The 19787-nt window shown below is 36.3% G+C and overlaps 1 long non-coding RNA gene across 1 annotated transcript in view; it reads right to left on the bottom strand.

The window, feature by feature from the left end:
• LOC110828469 (uncharacterized) overlaps nucleotides 1–19787 on the bottom strand; it is a 124039-nt gene that overhangs the window by 8077 nt on the left and 96175 nt on the right. The window contains exon 2 of the long non-coding RNA XR_015534736.1: nucleotides 11326–11434. This is a non-coding gene — a long non-coding RNA (uncharacterized LOC110828469). The remainder of the gene's footprint in view (nucleotides 1–11325; nucleotides 11435–19787) is intronic.

The following is a 19787-nucleotide window of genomic DNA, read 5'->3' on the forward strand; positions in this document are numbered from 1 at the left end:
ACCTAACATTTGTATTTTGAATTCTTCCTTCAAAGATGTTTTCGTGCTTCTGTGACTTGAAGACGACATGGGCCGGTGTTACACGAAGAAAAACACTGGGTTTAATGATCTATACAGGCCACTTAGAATTGTTAGGATAACGAAATATGATAGAGTGCTTTGGGCTGTACATGTATAGGATGGATAGACACACAATATGAAAATAATTGTGTTGGAAAAATTTATTTTTGAAACGACCACTTCAAAGGCCGCAGAGGAGGTGAATGGATAATATTTAGGTCAAGTTCAGAAAAATAGTTTCTGAGAATTAGGATGAGTGGAACTGGAAAAGAATTGTGTCCATAGGGCGGGGCTTTACATTATCGGTTTTGAATCAAGTTCTACTGCCAAAATGATAGTCTGTTTGAATATTAGTTGGGTCAAAGTTAAAGTTCTAGATAGATAACACAAAATTTGTTATTCCTAAATTCGATCTGGAAACACATCACGGTATATTCTGACTTCTTGACAAATAAATAATTTTTGCAATATTTTATGGGAATCATAATAACAGATTTAACATAAGTCGGGTTCATGCGAATCATCGGCATTACAACACACTGACAGACCATTGTCGGCCAGATCGGTTTAGATTAGCCTTTGTTCAGCAGAAGTGAGAAAGACATTCTTCTGACTTGATTAAGCAAGCAGGAAATCTGTTGTCTACTTATTGTTCCATGCGAAACCGGTCACGTGAACGTCAGCAAACACGTTGTCTCCAGTCTATTATCTGGAAACATGATATCAGCCATATTTAGTAGCAGTTAACGCTCAAGTGCGTTTTCAAACATCTCGCGATATTTTCAAACATGTTTACGACAGGCACACGCGTACTTTTGGAGTAGATTCACCTTTTTCTCGTTGACGTACTGGGTCATGGCTGTCTGTTTCGAGCCCTTTTATTTACTGAGGAGTGGCTAAGAGGCAAAAAGGATAAATAAGGGTAAACAGGGTAAATGTATAGACCAATTGGATACTCAAAGATTATGGATAATTGTATGTATGATAATGTGATTAAGGTCTTGCAAAATAGGCAAATGAAAGTAAGAATCTAGAGGCTGATGTAAATAAGTCGTGGCCTGGTTGAAAGTTAAGTCCAAAACTTATTTGAAGATGAGTCACTGTCACGATGTAGGGAATAGTATGAGGGGGCTGTATATTGCGAGGTAAAATGTGATGTCTGTATGATCGACTGCGCCATTAAGGAAAGGAAATAATACGACAATCACAGAAGTTATCGCATAGTCAAGGGAAAATGGTATTTAAAGAGTAAAAAAGGATAAGAACAGGAAGTAGAGAAAACGAATGAATAAAACATAGATGATAGAGAATTAAATCCTCGTAGTTGGGGGGAAGTTTAAAAGAAAATGTGAATGACAAGATACATAGGAGGTACCGCAGAAGAGATTACAAAGAAGATGAAAGAAAAAGATAGTGAATTTACAGCCACGGACAGACAAAGGGATAAAGATAAGGACATGAGGGGCAAAGTCAGACAGAAGTGAAATACAGACAGGAGAGAAATGCATACATAGGCAAAGACAGAAGATTAAAGACAAAACATAGAACGAAGGAGGGAGGAATAATGACACAGACTTATTATTATTATTAATATTATCCCATGTATTCACCACTTTATGGGGTATGTACTCCCATGTACCCGAGACAGACCTTGTCCCTAAGGTACATAAGGCAGGAGCTATTTCCGTGATCCATATTGTTTTCAGCAAGTGCCACATGTATTATAAAATGTTTTACAATACACGTGACACCAAACTACTTCCTTCATTTCTTCTCTTGTCCAAGCCACTCTTGTTTTTCTTGATTGATTTTCTTGTGAGTCTTGGGTTTGTTGGCTGTGCGTGTCCATGGTTGGTCTGCGTTAAGTTGCCTCGTTGCCGTAACCAACCTCAGCCCTTGGAGTACCTAGGCGACCTGTACTCCAGATTATTATCATTGTCATCGCCATCATTATCGTTGTAGTAGTTGTTGTTATTGTCTGTGTAACCTTCAAAGTTCTGTTCAAAGACACTACGAATCGACGAAAGACGGGCAGGAAGAGAGTAAAGAGAAACCGAGGAAAGTCGAATAATTTAACAAACTTAAAAATATATGCAGTTGCCTATTTCAGCGGTAACGTGGAATGTCGAAACGCTTCGTCTTTGCTAAAACAGTAAGCACCAAGTTTTGTTTTACAGATTCGCTCTTTGGTGGTCTTTAAATCAGAATATGAATACCTCAAACTCGAGATATTCTAGAAATTGAACAATTTAAGATTCCACTTTAATACATCTTCTTTTGTTTTCGCCGATCTTTTGTCGTCAGGGGCTCCGCCTACGAGGAACTTTGGACGGGGAATTAGTAAATTAAGAACATCCAGTTCCCTCCCCCTTTCTATTCGCGGGTTACCCTGGAGTGCTTGTTTGCTTTTCTCGACTGGAATTATGTAAATCTCCGATAAGAAGACCCTGCAGTTCTCTTGAACGTGCCTCAGACGAGAATCGCGGCATTTAGCGCTGGGACCAGCACATGGCTCCTGCCAATTACTGTCTTAATACACACACACACACACACATTCATTCTTGCCCGTGTTTTGGGGATTAAAGTTCTCAAGGTGAAAGCAGGTCTCGACAAACAAAAACCTTGACGTCAATAAGATGACTGTCTCTGGGATGTTGTGCTGTGTTGCCTGGTATACGTTTACCGACGTTTCAGATATGTTTGCTGTCTCCATCACCAGGGAGATAGATAAGTAAGCCACACGTCTTATGTATTTGGATATACGTATCGTCTTTGAAACTTCATGCCCTATATCACTGACCTCCATTATTCATATGCTGTGATAATATTGTTTTGGGTTTTCGGTGTCGGTGTCGTGTATGCTTGTCCGCAGATGCCAGCGTTTTCGAAGGGACATGCTGTCATCACTTTCAGCTATCTTTCGAACGTTGACAAAGACGAATTTACACTTAGTCAATACCCAGAAGAATAACAAAAGTTTAATTACTTTTTACCTTCCAATAGGGCTTCATTTCTTGCAAATTTTTTCAGTTCTTTTGTTATATAGTTAATTCATGGGCCCATATTAAGTACAGTTAGTGACAAATCACATATAGGTCTTATTCCTTCACTGGTCCTGTTGAATAATTGGTGTAAATTTTTTCATTCTTATTGTTATTGTTGTTGTCGTTTGGTGCTACAGTGATGTGGTGTAAACTACATTAAACTTAACATACAGAAAAATAAATTGTATATTTCATACGTGAGACCAACAGTATCCATTTTAATTACTGTGTAACTGATATCTTAATTTCACGATCTTATCGAATAAATGCTCTTGGTGTTATGTTAGATAGGCTTATTAATTTTGTAACTAATAATTTCTCTTCTGTAGATTCTTCGGTTGTTTCGTGCTTTTATTTAATCCGGCCAAAGCTAAATTTTGGTTCTGTAATATGGAATAAACTTGCATCGACCGACTCCAATAAAAAATGCCTCTTTATATCAATATCAGTTTTTATTTGTTTGATATTTTGCATAATCATGATCATTGGGCCTTTTAAATTTTAGAACACTTTATTCCAGACGACGAAATTTCGATTCTTTATTTCTTATTAATGGTTTCTAGGACAAAATAAACTATAATTCCATCACGGCTCCATTAATATTAGAGTACCTTAAAGGCAAGTAAGAGACTGATATACTTTGATCAGTATACTTTGAGCAGTTCATTAAGACATAGTTCTTCAGCTAGATACGTCATTGCATATTTTGGACACTTTTGTCAAAATCATTAACGTCTTTAAGTATATCCAACAAACTGTATCGAGTGATCACGTCTTTGGAATGTTTTCGGGCAATGAAGATCAGCCAAGCGTTTTAGCGTTTGTCGGTTTTCTTCATAGTAACATTGCAACTACTAGTTATCCTACATATTTGATGCAGTAATCGTGCTAGTGTATCTCACCAAAAGTTGAGTATCTTTTAAGTTCAGCTGTCTTATAACATTTCCAGATTCTACTTTTCGTGGTGTCAGTGTTGAGCCCTCCTCAGAAGTTTTCATGGCTAGCAGACGATAATAAATTTAAGAGTACAAACGTCAAATGGTCAATTGCGTCATGATACATATATATATATATATATATATATATATATATATATATATATACCGAGTTTCGTTGAAATTCATAGATTTATTTAAAAATTCAGAGGGGGAAATACACATGAACATGTAGTCACTCTAATCCTATTTATCTTTATATAATAAGGAAATATACAAAAATCGTATAAACCGATACACAATATCAATTTTTTACGCAATGGAAATTCCATAGAAAGGTCTCGGGGTTAGAGATTTCATTCCAAATTCTCCCTGGTCCTCCAGTTTCTGAAACACGCAGGAACAATTTCGTTCCTCTTCCCCAATCCCAAGTTCTACTCTGTCAATAAAGTGCATATTTCCCTGTTCGATCACTGAATCATGATTTTAATTTCTTAAGACTTAGAGAAACGTCGAGGATGAGTGAAGCCGGACACGGCCACAACGTGATCTGGGACGTGAGAATATATTTCTGGGATCATACGTTGTAACCCCGCTCAAGGTTTGTTTGTTTGTTTGGCTTCATCTTTCTGTGTTGTATTGTCCTGTTAATATGCTTGCAATTTAAGAATAAAAATGTACCTATTTCCAAAAATGTAGAACCACATGTGAAAGTAAGTGGTTAGCGCTCATGTTTCAAATTCGGAAAATTTCTGGTTCAAATCTCGGCCCCAATATCGGCTAAATGAATTAAGTTTAACGCGATTCATCTCAGTCCCTACAGGTACATTATGGGAAAGCACCTTCTATCATGAAATTTTCTACATATTAATGCTGTAACAACCACCATCCATAAACATCACCTCTACAGTTGAAACGGCGTTTTTAAGTAAATAAATAATCAATAGATCATTAATTTATTTTCCATATAAAAATGGTTAAGTATTAGGTTACAATTCATCCTACTAATTATTCCTCAAGTAACTGTACAATAATTTATATATAAAACGCCCTCGGAGGGCATTGTCTATCCAGCTATAAATTATACACGGTGACTGCTGCTATGATCTCCACTGTACCTCACGTCTCGTGTTCCTTATCTTAAAGACTGTGTTTTGCCTCAGGCCAAGCGTACTAAATTGGATCGCGAATATCAACACGGAGACAGCTGACGGCCTGTACCTTGGAACACGATGTACTCCCAAAATAAATAAGTCTAAGACTAATTAAGTAGAAGCAGTGCAAATTCAATTCAATTCACACGTAAATTAATCGAACAGGAAGAAACATATGAATTTGAAAGAATAAATTTGTGGTGGTTTATGATAATTTTTCATGAACCTGAAACCAAACGTCTTTAGAATCTGAAATATATGTTTCAGGATTTTATTGTGCATTGAAAATTGTTATTAAAATAGCAAATTATTTTTTTATCTGTAGTCTATATGTAATTTATAAATATGTTTCTCGTATCTGAGATAAATAACCAAATATTACCGGAAGATTACACTAAAGAAAACAGATAAATAAATGAGACAATAAGATAGGATATACACGAGGTAATTGAAAGCAATGGGAGAGGAAACTATCATTAAAAACGGAAAATAATAGAAAAACTACCATAATAAATAATCCATAAATTTTTATCTCAATTTTGATTTTGTAAGAATTCTTTCCCTTGTTTTAGGGTAATTTCAGTAGAGATGTCCCACCTGGGCATTTTCCCCATCAGCTACACTAACACGAGGGCTTAGTCAGACAATCTTCGAGAGAATCTGAAAAGGTTCACACTGTGTTCTTTTGAGTCTTGTGTTTTGTCAACTAATTTATTCCGAAAGGTAAGTACAGCTGTTCGTAACGTGCGATCTAATCTGCATACTTAAAATAGAAAAATTATCAGTAACAGCTACAATTAGAACTAATTACGTGTTGAAACAACAGTGTTTAAGTACTGAACGTCAAGACCTGTCATGTTTTTATTCACTGATTTTGAAGTAGTTGGTCGAGCAACTGACCCATTTTAAAAGAAGAGATACCATGCTCTTATAGGTACTGGTGTTCTGACACAGCATTAATACGAGGCGCGTCCTCAAAGTAAGTTTCCCACTCGTCCCATAGCTAGCAAACCTTATATTGCGCGAAGCGACTGTGCGTACGTGATAGAGCAATGACGTAGCATGGCGCATGCACTAACGGTACTTCCCGCGTTCTCACAGTAGCATCGTTGCAGCTGTTGAAGATGGAGGTTCTTATTCCAGCTCCCGCCGACTGTGAAGTGCGGTCAGTGATAACGCAGGGCCGCACACGGCTCGACGGACAGCAAGTCTCCTGCAGGAGTTCAGCTGGGAGGTGTTTAATCATTCACCCTACAGCCCGGACCTCGCTCCCAGTGATTTCCATCTTTTCCTACACCTCAAGAAATTCCTGTCCGGTCAGCGTCAGCGTTTTGAGAATGACAGAGAGGCGGAGATGGTTGTCACACAGTGGTTCCAATCCCAGGCGGCAGACTTCTACGACACAGGTATTCAAAAGTTGGTCCCACGGTATGACAAATGTCTCAATTCCGGTGGCGAATATGTTGAAAAATAGCTGGACACTTGCTGTATCTGTTGCAATAAATATTTCCATGAAATTGTGTTTTGTTTCTGTAAACGGCCCCAGGGAAACTTACTTTGTGGACGAGCCTCGTATTATTTCAAGACCATGTGACGTTTCTCTGCTGTTTATCAAGAAATTCTCATGTCCCTACCAATTTATGAAAAACCCTCAACACCAATCCCATATTTTCCCATTTATTATTCACTTTAAGCTCCGTAAACACAAACTTAACACTCATTTGTAGATATTTCGTATTTTTCTACGTAAATCGTTTATTATAAAGTTTACCTTTTCAGAAATTATGTCAATAAAATACCTATGAAGAAGCGGATGCAGGAATTTCGATAAGTATAAACAGAAGAAAATGATATCGAAGTTATTACAATAATCGATCCCTACAAGGCTTGTATGAATGAAGCTTCTAGACTTTACAGAATTTCTGCTCACAATATTTGATATGGAAAAGAAACGTGGATCCTAACCACATATCCTTCAGATCCGCAGGTACTAATCATGACTTGTTTGATTACATCGTTTTATATTTACGTAGCATTTAATACATAAAACAGCATAGTCTGTAAACATACATTATGAAAAACTTTCCTCTGAAGTAGCAAAAATGGATAATAAAATTAACTTCCTTGTCCATGCCCCTCTCAACCAAATGACTGCTGTATTCGAAACAAAAATTATGAATCTCCTAAATCACATTATTTCACTCAAATTTTACTCTAAATTAATTTTGAATAGGCTATCTACAAAATGTACGCTTAATATACACGCTGCGGTGTCATGTACGTCATCATGTTCAACATAGCTTCATGATTTTGCCACTACGGACAGCGTAAACCTCAACGAGTAGTTTGACATCACATAGAGTACATTGTCACGAATTTTAGTAAATAATTATAATTAAAACTCAGAAGTACTTTTGAGCATGCCATATCTTTGCTTGCGTATAACTAAGCACATAACTTGACACTTCTTAAAAATTCAGCACCCGCTGTTCGTATCTTACTAATATTTCTTATCTCCTTAAACCAAGTTTTACTTTCGCATGAATGTGTGGTAATTTTCATTAATCTACTTCGTCTCTGTGGCTGGCTATCTTTTTTTTAAACAAATTCACATCAAGACGACAGTGATAACTAACACGATTTTCAGTACAGCACACATCGACAAACAAAACCACCAGCGTCAATTTCCGGTCAAAATGTTATTTCACTTACAGCAATGTGTCCAGAAATAACTCTTTTTATTCATTTCATACCACAGACTAATAGGAACTGTCCAAACATCTGTCGAACGCAGAATCAACATGGTACTACGTATACTTAAAAACGCTGTATTTTTGTTACCATTCTTTATGCTTTTCAGGTCTGATTCAGTAATTTTCTTTATGTACGTATATACAGAGTGTTCCACAAGGTCAAGGCCATAGAAGACCTCGGATATACGGCTAATTACACGTAACTCTCGGTTTACGAACAAGTCCCGTTCCAAGACGTTGTTCGTTATACGTTTTGGTTCGTTATGTGTATCTTGCATTCCTGAGCTTTTACGATACGTATCGTATACATTAGCAGTTATTTTAAAGCATTAAAACCATGTGCTAAACATCGAATGGTCTATACAATACGTTTTATTACAATGTATGTATGCGTTATGCGAGAAAACATTCTACTGGCAAGATTAGTTTTATTAACCAAGAACAGTTCATTATAATTATAATATAATAATTTTCTGATAATTAATGTGATACATACATTTTTTAAAAGTTTATTTATATAAATCTTACAATTATGTTCACTATACGTTTGGCATTTCTTTTTATAAGGAACTCTATCTATTGGTGACTTTAAGAAATGTTGAATGAATTGTGACGTTCGTTATAGCGAATGTTCGTAAATCAAACGTTCGTAAACCGAGAGTTGCCTGTATATAAAATGTAAAGAGAGAGAAATTGTTGCAAATCTTGTGTTTCGTAACTCAAGTTATGGACAGTTTTACCTAGGACGAACTGTTAGGGTTACGCTATCAGAAATAAAAGTCGCAGAGTTGTTACCACGTTGACATGACAGCGAAGGAGGGATATGTTTCTATTGATTCCTGTAGAAAATGTGTCCCCTTTACTACAACCGCAGTATACTACTTTTGGCCGACATGCTAACGTGGTAACATCACCGTAACTTTTTATTATTAATAATATAAAGAGTCTAGCTTGCCCTGAATAAAAATTCCAACACTAGAGAATGAAAACACATCATTTCCAACAACTTCCCTCTTTACATTTACCCGAATTCTGCCGAGCACCAAACTTTTCCTATGGCGGTAGACTCATGGGACACTCTGTGTATGATAATGTTTATAATGAACATTCTGTGAAAACAGACATAATGTAAACAAATGGACGGAATAGGAAAAAATTACTAGAATTTCAAAATGGTTCTCACACAAGGTACAAAGTACGAAATTATCACAGCCAAGTAATCTACTTAACCTATTTTGAAGCGAGCTCTGGGAATACTTGAAAATGACAAGAGTACAGCACCTAGGGAATTGTGTTCTCAACCGTATCCAGTGTTTTTATGTCTTGTTACGACACGTATGTGAATCTATATATTTATGCACGTGTCTAACAAATGAAAGCTGCCTTAACGCTCAACACATCACCACAAAAATAATAACGCGCTAAATTTTTAAGTAAATATCTCCCTTATAACACTGGGTAACAAAATGTTACAAGACCCTGCTAGAAAATTTAATACTTGCTCAGATACTCAATAAAGTTGACTAATTAAAAGTTATGAAAAGTTCATAATTGTGTTCACAAAAACATATTTGTTGGATCAAACCGGCTTTATTTGGCTAAAAACGTCACCTACATTTTTAATCGCGAAAAAATACTCAAAAATGTAACGCTAGAAAATTTCATTTTCACTATAAATTTCTTTTAACGAGATACGAAAATACAGTTGAAATATTTCAACACGAGTTTTGTTTCACCACTTATTCTAACATTTATCAGTGCTTAATTGACATTTACATTCTACACAATACTACCAGGTGATTCAAAAAGGACTTCACAACTTTGAAAGTGTATAGAAATATATTCAGAAGGCTTACAGAATCGGTTGAGGTGTCATTTTATAGCAAAACAAATCAAGTTTGACTCACGTTGTGTTGTAGTACCGAATTCCGTCACCGCGAGCGCAAGCGGCAGTGCATTTGAAAATGGCTCAAAAATTTTCTCAGTTGCAGAAGTGACATCGGATATGCTGGATCGTGTTTGGCAAGAAATTGATTTCAGGTGGGATGTCTGCAGTATCACCAATGGCAATCAAATCGAACCAAATGACTATTTGAGATAAAACTTGATTTGTTGTGCTACAAAATGACACCTCAACTGATTCTGTGAGCCTTCTGAATAAATGTCTATACACTTTCAAAGTTGTAAAGTCCTTTTTGAATCACCCTGTATTGTAATAAAGCAGAATGAGCTGGAACGTTTTATGTACATTTTGTTCCCATTATTGTAACAAACGTAATTTTAAGACGTATAAACAACCAACAAAAATTCATATTAAATACATCTTTAACCATAACAAAATTAATGTTTATGCCAATAAGCCTACAGGTTTTATCAGATATCTTCATAAATTTAAAAATAAATGTTTTGTTGAGCGGAAAATAGCAAAAGATAACTTTCCAAAATCGAATTATCGCTACATTGAACATCGCAGTTGAATATATTCCTTTGTATTCGAGATATTCTCATTCGATTCTCGACCAGAAGCTGGTTATTCTAAAGACTGAGAAGTACCGTCAACTTGGCCAAGACAACTTTCTTTTTCAACCTACCCAATTCATCATTCACATTCGTGCTTCCATTTGGCAAATGCAGGCCAGATTAATAAACGAAAAAACATTTTGTAGACTGTAACCAGTTTCTAGGTGGTAGGTAGTGGAATGGTAATGCATGTCGGTTTTCGTCATACTTTGGCAGCACTGTATGTAATACCAGAACTTGTTGCATATATTATGAAACCAAAATTCAGAGTTGAAAGGTCAAAGTTCCGACCGCTCTATTCAATGCAGAGGGTAATCCATCACTTCTGGCCGGGTTGTACACAACACATCGATAACTCGTCCGATTGTTACACGCGCGTCAATGCTGCAACATCCACCCTGTTCGGCGGAGTTTCAGTGCTACCAACCGTAAATACATATGACAACAGGTTTTTAAATTTCATATCTTTTACTACATACGTTTTCGGGGTATTCTGGCAATTACTGGGCAGTTATTTCTGCTCAGTGTATTTAATAACAGGGTGTCTAGGCGTATTCGTATGTTCGGTGAACTATGACAGCGGTATTCAACCTTTCTTGTTCGCGTACCCTCAAATATAATATCTCTTCAACTTTGTACCCCCAAAGTTGTTGGTGTATAATTCAAGTTATACATAGTATATAATCTACATCTAAAATAAATTAAATAAATTACATCCAGTGTTTTTCATAAAATATTTTTTTTAAATTTTACGTACCCTGTAAGATGTCTTCGCGTAACCCAGGTTGAATACCACTGAACTATGAGACGTGTAAAGAAAACTTTATGCTGTATTATAAGTTAACACCAAAGCACTTACCAGAGTGGCTGAGTAAAGTCAGAGAACATTATTAAGAACCGTCGGTTCCCGGTGTGGTTACGGACTCCGAACATGTCCACAAAAGAGTCGATTTGTGGAATCTGGGAACCTGAAATTGTCACAGAAAACAATGTTGAAGGTTATCCAAAGTAACAGATCGCAGTACACTTGAAGTGAAATGTACTACCAATTTAAAGTATCGGATATGTTACAATTTCAAATTAAAATAAATTAAATAGGAAATAATTAGAATAAAATAATTTTGAAGTGACGTAACATGAATGTATTCAGTGACAGTAAGTTGTGGCTAGGTGAGATTTCAGGTTCTCACGACGATGAGTGTCATAAAGATGCCTGTCTTATGGGATGTTACACCGTGTAGTCTGGTATAAATTTACTGACCTCTGTGAGAAAGACGATTGTAACACAATAGGTTTTATTTTCCCACCGATCATCTTAAGACGGATTTCGAGACCAATTTCCGAAACGTCTTGCTTTATTTAATAAAGAAGGCACCAGACAATGGATAAAGTCTTGCAAATAAACACACACACTATTTATTATAAGGGCTACTCAAATTCTTAGATACTTATTGCACATATTTCCGTATTGTTCTTGCTATGAGTCAAAACATTAAAAGTTGTTGCCATTAAATGAGAAAAAGATACAAAATAACTTGTATATCTGAATTAAACTGTGGTTGAAAAAACTTCAATGTTCATAATAGTACAGGCGTGTAACAGTTGAGATAAGTAGGGTCGCGCGTTCAACTCTCTCTTGGGGCGGTGATTTTTTATTTGTAATTTTACGTGTTCTGCAACACAATTATAAGGCAGATTCAATAAACAAAGTTGAAAGACTTAAATACCGTCAGTGGTTAGGGCTAACATTATCTATCAGTCCTCATTAAGTATAAAGGTCTATATTCTTACCTGAAGACGGAGACAGGTCGAGACTTCGAAATGCAGCTAACTTTAGAATTTGAATACTTATATTTTTAAATAACAGATGATGGAAAATGTCCTATGAAATAAACTTAATAGTATTAGTGCATTATTTTCAACAAACTTTAGAACGATGTTTTATCTTTTCCTGTTTTAGTGAGAAATTCTTGATGTAGAATCACCCATAATATGATACACAGAATTCTATCTAAAGTCAGAAGCCTCAGATCACACAAATTCACGGTTCCTTCTATGACAAGAGAAATCCCTGCGCTCGGCAGCGTAAATTAGACTGAATCTTGTTTTCGGTATAATATTTGAGCTTTCTGAGACTCAAACTCACTTCCTGCCGTTTCAGACTCGTGTTGCATCTGCCGCTCGCTGTTCCAAGACGAGGAATAAAGAGGGTTTTATTAAAGGATTCGCTTTCAGAATGAAAACCCTCGAGCAATGCTAAATCGGATTACTCGTATCTCTTATTTCAATTAGAGAAACGTCAGTCCTGTTCTTGCCTCTACTCTTCGTCTTCTCGATTTTAATTCTACTCGTAGACACACAGCCATTCCTTCCCCCTCTCCTTCATGTACTCCTCCTTCTCACAGCCTATTTGGAATATGCTGTTTCTATACATGTAGTCACGAACACAAATTTAGACCAAGAGTACAAGTCTCCGACTTGTGGCATTGCCATTCGCGGAAATTAAAGTCTCCTTATGTAACCAAAGGAGGAATTTCGATATTTAGGATCTACTATTCGGAAAAGAATGTTTTCTTAGAGCCCAACAACAAAGGATTCTTCCTCTAGCCTGTGCGTCAACACCAGTTCTGGGGCCCCAATGGGTCCTTTCTCGGCTGCAAAGCGTAGCCTTGGAGTACGCTAACCACTCACCATCATCTAATGCCGAGGTAAAGGAAGTGTAGGAGCTATACTACCTCTTCCCTCAAGTGTCTTCATGGCGTGTAGAGGGGCGGTTTTACTTTTAAGGGTGTTTGTGGATAGGGTGCTGAAGAGAAATTTGGACACAGAAGGCAGGAAGTAACAAGAGGCTGAAGGAAATTTTACGAATTGAAGGTTCGTAATTTTACTCTCCAATAAATATTATTAGGGTAATAAAATCAAGAAAGGTGAAGTGACTGGGCATGTACTAAGCATGTCAAAAATGAGAAGTTCGTTAGGAATTGTGGTCGTAAAAATTTTATGTATACGTGTACTGTCGTGAAATAACAAAGTCATTATTAAATATATAAAACATAACGCCAAGAAACTGAGACGTTTCCAAAGATAACCGGAACTTAATAGTACTAAAGGTATGTTCGATGGTTATGCAGCTAGGATAGCGAACCGCGGTAATTGAAGTTACCATACATTTTGGGCCTAAATGATAGTTTTTACATATGATTTTTTGAGTTGCTCTTTTGGGTCGCGTCACGGAATTACAATCCAGAAAAACAACACTATCATTTTCACAGCTGCGAAAACTGAAATCTCACATATTTTACTACTTCTACAGATTTTTATGAAACTCGGTACACCGCAGTTCTGCCTTCCACTATGATTACCTTTCCGATTAGTTTCACTTTCAAAATTAGCTGAAGACCAAAGACCATTTTGGGCTTTCTTACTACCTGGAACAACATGACTTAGATAAAAACAAATAAGCATAATTTGTATGATGCAATATTTACACAAAAGTAAGTGGTTTAATTAAAATTACTAGTTTAATAAAGATGTATAAACATCAGTGAAGCAACATACACCGTTATCTCATAACAGTTCAGGTTAATTATTATTGTTTATTAAAGAATAAGAATTTTACTTTATCCTGAAGATATGATAGATCGTTTCTTCAAATACATAGCAGCACCGAAGTGGTTAATATCACATTGGACCTTATGTAAACTGATTGAAATGAATGTAATAATTTAACTGACAATGTAGTCTGGTGACTGGAATTTGTATTTGGGTGAGAATCGTCTGAACCCAAAATAAAAGTCAGACAACGAAATTACCTTCGAATATTTAAGATAAACCGCAGATACAACCGACAAGCCTTTATGTGGTTTTCCAATTTCAAATCAATCTGTTTAATACTATGTGATCAATAGGTATCTAACCGAACGTACAAAAGGCAATGTGTGCATTAGCGTTTAAAATATGTCTATTAAGGTCGTGATTTTATCTCCGCGTAGAAGTGTAAATGAAGCGCTTTTATTACCTTACTGCAGAAGGAAAAATATATCTATAAGACTTGGTAACACTGTACAAAATTTGGGATACTTGCTTCAACTCTTTGCACTGCATTTAAGCCCCAAGTTCCCCGTTAATATAGACAGCTAAAGCGTAAAGAGAAATTCAATATTGTTTTTACTAAATTCATCGCTGAGTATATTAAAATAAAGCCACGACGTTTCGGGAGCTAGTTCATCCTCGTCTTGAGATGATAAAATTACTCTTTTCGGTCGTCTAGATCAGGGTTTCTCAGCCTTTTTGCCCTTGCGGAACCCTTGAAATAATATTCATGTCTCAGGGAACCCCTACATAAAAATTATTATATATCATTATTGATATCTTTCTTTCTTTTTTATAAACTTAAAGTTCATAAGGAAAACTTAATATTTTTTTCTGATAGCTGGTTTACGCAAAAAATTACTTACGTTTTTCTCAAGTTTATTGACAATACAAAAAAAAAACTGAAATCAAACTGCCTGTCAAGAGACCTCATACGGAGGTTTTCATTCACACAAAAAATTAACATAAATAACCAATATCGTATATAACACATATAAACAGAACGAAAACAGATAATAACTACTACAATAACTAAATCGTTTATTGACAATGTTAAAAAGGCAGAAGATAAATCAAAATAAAATGTCATATGAACAAATATATGTGTCAAGGAAATGTTATTTTTGAAGCCAATTTAAATAATAAAATTTACTTTTCTAATGTGAAAACTGTGCTTGTCTTTTGGTACACAAATGCTTAATTCGGGGTCGAACTTTAGATAAACACACACGGATTTCATCTTCAACTGAAAGGAGACGATTTCTGTCTTTGGTCTTGATACTTGTTAAATAAGAAAAAGCTTGCTCACACATGTAAGAGGTTGAAAACTGCAGCAATATATTTATTGCTTTCCTATGAATGGCAGGATACTCTTCTTTCACAGAAATCCAGAACTTGTCCAGGGATAGGTCAGTAAATCTCATCTTGAGTGTACGATCAGATTGCAGCCCGCAAAGTTCTTCCTCTTCTCTTAAAGTCAAGTTCTCAGGATGAGCAGAAGATTCAAAGTATGGATCCCTCACCCAATCATACACTTGTGTTGAAAGGGAAGGAAAATAATGTTCGATTTTGATCCAAAGTTCTTCCAGGTGGGTTTCAAAAAGACTTGAAATTTGCTGATATCCTTCTTTACTTTTAAGCCCCTCCAGTGATTGAAACATCTCAAGATTCCCTTTTGCAACATGATTTTTCCAAAGTTTCAGTCTTCATTTAAATCCAAGAATCTTGTCACTTGAAGTCAATATATTTTCTCCAGGGCCTTGCAGTGACTTGTTGAGCTGATTCATGTGATGAAAAATGTCTGCTAAGTAGGCTAGCCTCTGCAACTATTTTTCATCTTCAATGCACTTGGCAAAATCTTGCTTATTGCTTCCTTGAAAGTATTCCTGCAATTCATGTTTTAGCTCAAACACTCTATTTAGAAATCTTCCTATACTCAGCCACCGGATTTCTGTATGTAGCAAGAGATTTATGTGCTCTTTGTCCAGGTTTTCACACAGCTTTTAAACATTCTGGAGTGAACTGGTCATTGTTTAATAAAGTTAACCATTTTTGGAGCTTCATCAAAACCTTTTTTCAATTCTTCTCCAAGAGATTTTGAAATCAGCACCTCTCTGTGACGAAAGCAGTGTGTTGAGACAACATCAGTAGTTTCTTGTTTTACGTGAGAAACAAAACCTCTTACGGAGCCAAGCATGGATGGGGCACCATCAGTACAGTTCTTCCAGGAGAGACCTTTTGTTTTCAGATATGAGGATAAAATATTGAATATATCTATTCCTTTGCTTGTCTCAGGCAATTCTTTGCAACAGAAAAAGTTTTTTGAATTTCACCCTCATTGACAAACCTTACAAAAGCTACAACGTGACATTTATTTGTAGGATCTGTTGACCCATTAACCTGGATAGAAAAACTGCTATTTTCTAGTTTATCACACAAAACCTCTTCAGCGTCATGTGACATGTCATCGATACGTCGACTTATTGTAAAGTGGAACATTTTCAATTTCTCGAACTGCATCTTGTCCCATCATTTTACCCACTATAATTTTACATGTTCCTTACCAACTGTGTGACTTTTCCTTTTCTGTGCAATAATTTCTGCTACCAAATAACTTGCTTCTTAAACCTTTTCACTGACACTAAATCTATTCACAACAGCTGTACTCTGTTTATTTTGAGATTCCAATAGCATTTTAAAATAATCAGCACTTTTATTTTTCATATGACTGTGATTTGTCGTGAAGTGCCTTTTTAATGTTGCTGGAGCCATTGCTGCATTTGAAAGTTGTTTGCCACAGACGAGGCACATTGGAATAGGACAACCTGGATCACCAGTCCATGTAAAGCCCATTAATAAGTAACTTTCATTGTAAAGACGAACCCTTTTTGTGCCCGTTTTTGCACTAGTGAAATATGTCAGGAGATTGCAATTCTTCATCACTAGCCTCTTCAGAATTGTCTGGATATTTCCTCTTCAAAAATTGCCACATTGCAAGGTCAGACATTTCTCTAAAATAAAAAATAAAATAAAGACTGTAAAAAAGAAGATAAATAACTTCATAAATAAAACTTAAACAAATAAAACTGAAGCAAATAAAGGCAAACAGAGGAAATAACTTTGGAAGGCAGAGAGAGAGAGAGAGAAAACACACAAACAAACTTCTCATAAATTAACAAAAATAATCATAAACATACTTAAATTTTTAAAATTCATATAATCAGATAACATCCATAAATGATGGGTAAAATTTACTAAATAACGTGGGTGAATGAGGGACTGTACCTGGAAGCCAGGAAGCACACACAGGACTGATGGAGACCGCGCATGCGTCCTGTACTCGAGTAAGTCACTCGATGACACGTGAATCCACCACGTACAGCTCCTGTACACTGACCACTAAAGGCGGTTTCACGCTGACGCCGTATAGACGTCGCTAAATATATTTATTATTATTATTATATTTCCAAATGACATAACAGGTTGAAGACTTTATTATAATACCCAAGAATTTTCCGAGAATATGTCGTACATGGATAGTAAAATTACGAATATGAAATTAAACATAAAAATGACTCAAAAATACATTTACATATGATTAGCCTATTCATCACTATTTCTCGCGGAATCCCCGGCGATTGCTCGCGGCACCCTGGGGTTCCGGGGAACCCCGGTTGAGAAACGCTAGTCTAGAGGGAGCTAATCTCAATCTCTATTTGTAAAGTTTTAAATGTAAAGCCTCCCGTGCTTCGGACGTGTCCATCTCATACGACCAAAATCATTCCTTTGCGCAATATTATGAAAACTTGAGAATGGATAAAACTCTAGTCAGGCGTTCTTAGCGTTATGCTGGCGGCGAGTGTAAGCCTCAATTACCTGGCTAACTGCGTCAGGCTGGCTACAACTCAATAACGAAGCATTTTATTTGATAATTTCTGCTGTTTTTAATGTATGGAGTCCACTAAACCACGCACGTAAGATAGAAATCTTCTTGTTTTCGGCCCCTATGATATCTATGTCTTGAGATGATTATATTTGCAAGAAAAGATCACGGATGGCAAAAAATTTCCAAATTTGAAATTACAAGCAAGTGTAGAGAGCAAGAATACGAACGTTTTTTTTGAACACCATGAATTCCTCGTTTTGTATTTCACACTTACAAAGTCAAAGTCAACGCCTTCTATACGGGGTAGATAATTCCTTCAGAAACCCTTTTGAAAAGGTGTTATCCGATGGCAGACGTTTCAAGTGACAAAGATCGGGCTCCAAGAGCAGGCAGAAGAATGTACGTATTGCTGTTTTGTTATGTACCGATGCCTATACGCCCACAGAAGGGAAAAATGTTGATTACCATCTTCACATATCATTCGACACTACTTAACCTCTGAAACTAAAACCAACTCCACGGAGCTGAGTCCAAATTGAGAAGCTGATAGTAGCTCAGATAGTCAAGAAATTTTTCGTATTTTATAAAAACCGACCCGTCCACAAACACAACCACTTTTGGATCCATTTTATGGGTCCTCTACTTTTCAACTTGTTTATTGATGACATATGCCAAGTAATTAATCATTCTAAATGCCTTCTTTTCGCTGATGATATCAAAATTTTTCGTGCCATTAAATCTCCCAACGACTGCAATGATCTTCAAACTGACATTGACTCGGTACATGGTTGGTGCACTGCTAACTTCATGAAACTCAATATTAGTAAAACTACAGTAATTTCCTTCTCCAGGAAAACCACTATTTTGATCTTTGATTACAAACTTTTTCAGTCCTCCATAACATGTACCTACACCATTAAAGATCTGGGAATATTTATCGACAGCAATGTTGACCACATATTTTCACATTGTATTAAGTTGCTGGGTCTTGTTCGCACATTAACCTTCTCGTTCTCTTCTCTCGATTGCCTGTACATGCCGTATTTTACCTTAGATCCAAGCTCGAGTACGCCTCGGTCGCTTTGAATTCTATTACGACTACTGATGCCAACAAACTGGAGCGTATCCAGCAGAAGTTTGCAGCCCTTTGCTACCATCGCTATGCTGATGCTTTAGAGTATTTAAAACTCCAGACCCTGCGTAAGAGAAGGCATTGCAGTGATGCACTGTTCCTTGCACAGGTTTACCGCGGTCTTAAACACTGTCCTTCCCCTCTGGAAGCTGTCGGTCTCCGCATCCCTGCTCGGAATCTGAGAGATTTTTCTATGTTCAGTTTTAGCTCTTTGATCAAAAACAGTCCTTCTGCTAGATGCGCATCAGCTGCTAATGTCGTCTGCAGGGATTTGGACATATTCGAGACGAAAATTGTCACACTTCTTCACATTTTTATAATAGTATAATTTACTTAATTGATTTAAATTATTTTTACAAATATCCTAATATATTTAGTTGCAATTTTCTTGTGTATTTATGTCTTCAGTAACAATGTGTACTATATACTGCTTGTTTTATCTTTTATGCTTTTATTGTGTTCATGAGCTCATCTCTGTGCTGTATCTGTAATTGGCCATCTGGCTGTTGATACAGCACACAAATAATAAAGAATTAAATTGAATATCACGTCTCTTTTCCACAGTTTCCCTGAAGGTGAAATAGCATTATTAAAAATATTAACAGATACCAACTATCCAATGAACAGAATATGAAGAAGAATTGGGAGAATAATTGTTACCGTATACGTAGTTCAAAATCTTTCATCTTCACATTTACCAACTATAAGCATG

Source organism: Zootermopsis nevadensis, unplaced genomic scaffold (genome assembly GCF_977971745.1).
Source record: "Zootermopsis nevadensis isolate Lab colony 2312 unplaced genomic scaffold, Znev_1.0 Znev_ptg000011l, whole genome shotgun sequence".
Taxonomy (NCBI): domain Eukaryota; kingdom Metazoa; phylum Arthropoda; class Insecta; order Blattodea; family Termopsidae; genus Zootermopsis; species Zootermopsis nevadensis.